This window comes from Octopus bimaculoides, chromosome 5 (genome assembly GCF_001194135.2).
Source record: "Octopus bimaculoides isolate UCB-OBI-ISO-001 chromosome 5, ASM119413v2, whole genome shotgun sequence".
NCBI lineage: Eukaryota > Metazoa > Mollusca > Cephalopoda > Octopoda > Octopodidae > Octopus > Octopus bimaculoides.
In genome coordinates this window covers 15635662-15642763 of record NC_068985.1, presented here as the reverse complement: position 1 = coordinate 15642763, position 7102 = coordinate 15635662, and the positions used below count along the sequence as shown (strand labels likewise).

The window sequence follows — 7102 nt, the reverse complement described above, 5'->3', positions numbered from 1 at the left end:
GAGAGAGAGAGAGGGAGAGAGAGAGAGGGAGAGAGAGAGAGGGAGAGAGAGAGAGTTGTGTGTGAGTAATTGTTTTTAGAACGTCGTTCTGTTTTATGAGAATCTTTAGTTCAATTTCCTGGTTGTTACGGATTAGAGATTTCAAAAGAAACAGTTAAATCAATGGCGTTGAAATACAGATATTCCTGTCAGTTATTCTTCATCCGAAATCCGGTATTTCAGCTAGAAGGAAGCACTTACTTACAACTACACCGGGATTTCGAATAGAATATCCTGTTGACTAGATTTGACCAAAGGCTTTAGGTAAGACGTCACATCAGTCTAATTGATTTCCATTGATAAAATCTGTTCATGGATTCCGAATTACAAAATCGCATTTAGACAACCGATGTCATAATGAACAGCTCAGAGCTTCTAAACATATTGAAGTTTCTGAAATAAGTAACATTATCTCAAATGGAGATTACTGCAGTCATTTTTCCTGTGGACTAATCGGAATATTTCTGTTGGGATGTCTGTTATGTTTGTTTTGCAATCACGTTAATTTTAAACAGAAGTCTCTCCTGGTTATATTTCTTCGGTCTAATTTAGCCTTTGTTTCGTTGTATTGATCTCAAAAGAAATCTGTCCGGCCCGTCATCCTAGTTCAGTGAACCAAATTCGTGATAACCGTAATTCGTCAAACCTGTAAACACTGTAATCATAACACTTGTATCTCTGTATGTCTCTTCTAATTTGGCAGATTGATCAATTCTGTCAGACAAAATGATGTTATCACAACACCTTGCTCTATAAAACCAGGACAACTTTCCGCTATTTTTGATGCTGTTGTTTTCTGTATGTTACAACATATATAACGTATTGTTATTCTTAGTGTAGCTACTAATTGATTACTTCTGAAAGACGTAACCTTGTGGAATAAATACTACGGATGCATACAGTTCCGTTTGAAGTATCAACTGAAGCAAGTTTCCTTTCCTTCTTTCATAAATAATTAATGCACGCAAACGCACACACACACACACACACACACACACACACACACACACACACACACACACACACACACACACACACACACACACATACTTGTGTTTTCAAAGTTATATGTATATACATGTATAGGTACGTGTCTAAGTAGACAATTATGTATGCCTTATGTCTGAATAATGTTTTACCTTAGTACGATGTCACAATTTTCAATGGTGATCCTGATCAATAAAATCGATGCCAGTATATCACTGATGCTTATTTATCGACCCCTAGGTTATGAAAGACGAACACAGCTCTTGTGGGATTTCAACCCAGTACGTAAAAGAATCTAATCACCATCAAACAATTTTACAAGACTTTCTATCGATGCTGCCGTTGCACTGTCCTCTTTATATTTCAGTTGAAGTAAAGTTTGCTTCACTGATTTGCTTCAATTAAAAAAAGTCTGGATAAAGAATGCTATATATGAGAACTTCACTATAAAATGTTAACATTTGGGGGAAAATTACAAATATGAATCAGCTATAAATGTAAATTAAAGAAAGACAAGGAAATGTTTAGAAATATGGAAAATACGGACGGAAAAATTTTAACATAATTACATTATAATGTTATGGCTTTGATATAAATATGCGGAGATACGAACATATATTGAAAGCAAAACGTGTTTAGATTTATGTATGGAAATAACAGGGTAAACTCTTGTGTGTTGAGGTTGCTGATATACTCAGTCTCTAAAAGCAGGAGTCGATATCTCATGAAGCGGTAAAGAAGCTTTGTAGACGTTTCAGTCCCTTCCACCGCGATACCAGAGTTGTATGATGCCACCCACCGATGTAGATGACAAAACTTTCTCACAACAGTACAAGCTTTGTTAAGTCAGGTGTTGCGATTCTGAGCCAGATGTTTCCACCATCGTCAATGTTCATTCATGCCTCATCACTCGTCCTCTCTCTTGAGCCAGATGTAACGGTTTGCTTTCTCAGCGGTTTCCGGAAATTTTTTGGCAACCTTTATTGCTCTCATTCGCTGCTAATCCAGCACTCCTGAGCATCGAGTGAACTCTGGTTCCAACAAATCCTCTAACACCTATCTCTAAAGGAAGGCATATTGCCTTCCATCCAGTGTTTTTACATAAATTACAACAATAATAGTAACTATTTCTACTATTGACACAAGGCCTGAAATTTAGCGGAAAATGGAGTCAGTCCATTATAGTGACCCCAGTGCTTAACTAGTATTTATCTTATCAAGCCCGAAAGGATGAAAATCAAAGACACTCTCGATGAAATTTGAACTCAGAGCAATAACTACAACAACAGCATTAATAATAATGTTAACCCTTTCTACTATAGGCACAATGCCAGTAGTTTCGGGGGAAGAGGCTAGTCGATTACATCGACCCTAGTGTTCAATTGCTGCTTATTTTATCGACCTGGAAAGGTCGAAAGGCAAAGTCGACCTTGGCTGTATTTGAACTCAGAAGTAAAGACAGATGAAATTCCGCTAAGCATTTTACCCGGCGTGTTAACGATTCTGCCAGCTCGCCAATAGTTATATACAACCATTTATGTTGTTCCGATCGAGTAAACTAATAAGCAAAGACGTTCTAGCCATGTCCATTCCATGTAGTCATCTCATTTCTATTTAAGACATCACTGTGTGATTTGAAAGAGATTTGGTTTCTATTACAAGCAAGGCTAGAGACCACTTAGAGGATCCTTTGTTAACCGGCAGTTTTTTTATGTAAATTAAATAGATCTTTGTCTGTTTTTATTGTAAGGATCCAGTTGTTCGATCAACTGAGTTATCTGCTCATTGAATTAGAGTGGATGCGGCCGAGTATTCCACGAACGTGAATGTTATTCGCGTAATCCCTACGTAGAATCAGCATATCACAGTGTATGGCAGTTATTTTATGTGAATCACCAAAGATTGATTTTACTTTGAACTTGTAATTTTAACTGGTACTTCATTAATTACGACGACGAGGGTCCCAGTTGATCCGATCAACGGGACCGCCTTCTCGTGGAATTAATGTGCAAGTGGCTGAGCACTCCACAGACACGTACACCTTTAACGTAGTTCTCAGGGAAATTCAATGTGGCGCAGAATGTAACAATGCTGGCCCTTTCAAATACAAACACTACTCATTTTTGCCAGCTGAGTGGGCTGGAGCAACGTGAAACAAAATATCTTGCTCGAGGACACTACGCGCCCATCTGGAATCGAAGACAAGGCCTTACGACTGTGAACCGAATATCCTAACCACCAAGCCATGCGCTTTCGTACTTGTAATTTTGAAACCAAAGTGGCCTGCGTGCATTTACACTCTATAAATGTCGAAAACAAACTGATTAGATGTGTTCTTACTATTATCATGGCCATCCTTGAATTACAGGTTCAATCCATCCGACAGGATTCTGCAGTTTCCATCAACCCGACTTCACTTACTAGACTTGAATCGGCTTGGATCACCTTGGATCACCTTGGATCTGCTTGAGTCAGAAGTAAAAGACACTTACTCAAGATGCTACATAATAGGATCGAACCTGGGACTTCATGGCAGCTAAATGAATTTCTAAATTGTATGTACGAATGTAGAGAGATTGTTTCTATGACTACAGCTACTATGACAATAGTCATATCTAATTGGCTGGATTTAGCACCAATTCCATTCTGGATCTAACAAGCAAATAAAATTTCTTCACGTTGATGATTGAAGATTTACGACTTCAAATTTAAATCCCGAGACAATTTCAGTATTCTTAAAGATTAAGGCATGACAGCTGTCTGTTTTGCTGTTGCTTATTCTTTCGTCATAGAGAAGGAAAATCAAATACGATTGTCGCTTATAAACAGACATAAGGCTGATAGAATCTCAAGTGTGGACATCATCGTCAGACTTCAAATATTTCTTTCACACGACTCGTGTTTTTATTGTTTTAAACATAGTTCTCATTTTATACCTGTTGTTGTTGTTTTTCTCCATGTCAGTTCTGATCAAGCTAATCTGTGATCAAAGCGATTCGTCCATGATTGTGCATTATGATTCGCGGATGACAACTACTTGATAGAAAGATGATTGAGAAGAATTTAGCTACTATTTTCACCAGGTGGAACTGACCATGCGCAGCCTTCTACGTTGGCTCTAGTTAGATATAGTAGTAATAAAACATCTAAGTAAAATTCTATAGAAAAATATGCCTCGATATTTTTCTGTTGTCTTCAACAGTCATTATTACTGTGAGTTTGTGAACTCGGTAATGTTTAACAATCTCTTTCCACCTTTCTGTCGTTCATCAAACAACCTGCTCGGATTTAAACCCTTCGAAGCTTTAATGTATACACAGGCAATTTAAAACTTAATGTATACACACGCTGTTTTAATTAAATGCTGCCTCAACTGTGTATTCCAGATTATTAGATCTGATGAAACTAATTACAAATCTTCAACCAGGCTTATTATTTTGTTGAGTAAACATTTTCCCAGGATTAACGTTTTCATGTATTTAATGTTACTCTGAAGTTAGTATTTAGTCCTTCATTTTAGTTTCAAATGGCCATGTAGTTAAGAAGTTCACTTTGCATCGAGGTGGTTTTAAGTTCGATTCCACTGTGTAGTATCTGGAGTAAATATCTTCTAACATAATCTCGATTTGATCCAAACCTTGTGAGTGAACTGGAGCACACTTGTGTGAAATTGTGTGGAAGTTGTTAGAAGCATCGTTCCTGTTCATGAATTAATCCATCATTCGCATAAACTTTAACGGAGTCCCTTTTTGGAGACCCTGCAAAAAAAGGCTCATGTTCCTTCTTCTTGAGGTTAAGATTTGGTTTTACTATCCAAGTCAAGACATAAAGAGGTTAGAAATGTTGCAAATAGATTGTTAAATATGAAGTTGTCCGATAAATTCGTTCGTTTCGTTCTCTTTTTTTTTTCATTTACTTTAATCCTTATTTTTCATCAACAATTTTAACAAATCAGTCAAATATTTCTTTCACACGACTTTTGTGTTTTTGTTCTGTTATGAACATAGTTCTAATTTTATACCGGTTGTTGTTGTTGTTGTTGTTGTTGTTGTTGTTGTTGTTGTTGTTGTTGTTGCTGTTGCTGCTGCTGCTGCTGTTGTTGTTGTTGTTTTTATCCATGTCGGTTCTGATCAAGCTAATCTATATTCAAAGCGCTTCGTCCATGATTGTGCATTATGATTCGCGAATGACAACTACCTGATAGAAAGAATTTAGCTACTATTTTCACCAGGTGGTGTACATGACGTTCCACTAACTTATCAATACATTGACAGCAGAAATCACCGGGTTTTGACTTGAAGAATTCATCGAATCCTAACCCAAACCTGAAACCTTAATTCTATTCTTAACACAGATCAGGTCATTTCACAGGATTAACTACGAGTACTGCAGCAGACTGCATGCTAAAGTAGCACTGATTAACTTTTTGGGAATTTTTATTGGTGAGAATAGAAGAATAACGAGTCTAAGATGTTACTCCACTTGGATTGTAACAATTTTGTCCAGCTTGCAGATTCTGGGAAGCTGATATTATGTGTACGTCTTCTTGTAGCTGTTGGTAAATGCCGTGATTCCTTCACGCCTTAGATGTCTTAGATGTATAATCACATTTAATACTAAACCTTTTGTATTTCTAAATTTCTCCAATGCTGTTTGGGTATCTGATAAAAACAAGGAGTCAAAATTGTTATCTAGGTGGCAGGTGGATATGGGGCTTTTTTCCTCTTTTTTATTTTTGTTTTTGCAGTTGAGATTCAAATATCAGATAAGTGCATTTTCTTGGTTTTGAAGTTCGGGTGTACTATTATTATTGCCATATGGTGTGTGTGGTATGAGCGTTGTTACTGATTATACGAATTACTCTATAACGTGTATTAATGTTAGTTCTGTGATTTATTTTATTCGATACTGAGGTTGGGCAGCTTTCTGTTTCTGTAAGATATTTTATTGCCTTGTTTTGTGTTTGATGCTGAGTTACGTTTAGTTTTGTTGTATTGTGCTTCAATTTTTCTCTGATTTTATGAGGTTAGCTATTTCTGGTATATAATTGCCGTCGTTTTGTTTATGAGATGATTTTTAGATACGCTTATAATTATTTGCTGAAAGTAAGTGCTGCACTTTTTATGTCGGTAACTGTCACTACTGTTAAAAGACCTTGATTTCGTTTCTTGGTCGAACTCGTTCCCTTGAACTTTTTAAGAGTAGTCTGGTATAGTTGTTTGTTTGTTTTTTTCCATCGATGCGCGAGTGCTGTGATGATGATGATGATAATAATAATTATAATAATAATAATAATAATAATAATAATAATAATAATACTTTATTCTTTTATTGGCTACAAGGGCTCGCATACAAAACATTAATTGACATGCAACAACATGAAAGACAAAAACAGGACGATACAATATAAATAACAGTTAAAAATTAAACAAATTAGACTCCCAATAGGAGAGGCGCTTTAAGGTCCTCGTGGAAAAACCCACAAAAGCCACGGGTGCCTGAACAACAGGGCAAGAGCCCTTCTTTTTTTTACTGGTGCACGCTCAGAATTGGTCCTTTATTAACGCTGGCCATTCTTCCAGCATTCACCCACCTAGCGCGACTATTATTGGTAATAAATAGAGATTGACTGTTTATTAAAATGAAACGAATGAACAATATTTCGACACTCCGTGTGTCTTTTACAAGTTCAAAATATAAAATGAAATTAAATCCAAAGATAGGAAACGCTGAAACATTCAAAATTAAACTGGAATAACTGCGTTTCTTTCCAAGTATAACGACGTCATCAGTCTTTGGTCTTTCACAAAAGGTAGCAGAAGAAAGGAAAGAATGAAAAAACAAAAAGAAAGAATAGAATTGTAGGAAAAAAATTATTCAGTTAAAAAGTTTAGTATAAATATGGTGGAATTCACCTACCATTTTATTAATTCGTCCAGATTGAGATGTCAACAAATATATCTATATTTAACTAATAATAACAATAATAATAACAATAATAATAATAATAATAATAATAATAATAATAATAATAATAATAACAACAACAACAACAACAACAATAATGATAATAATG

General features: G+C 35.9%; 1 protein-coding gene across 1 annotated transcript in view; it reads left to right on the top strand.

Annotated features, from left to right (window-relative positions):
- LOC106869673 (sodium/calcium exchanger 1) overlaps window positions 1-7102 on the top strand; it is a 32031-nt gene that overhangs the window by 1025 nt on the left and 23904 nt on the right. The window lies entirely within an intron of this gene.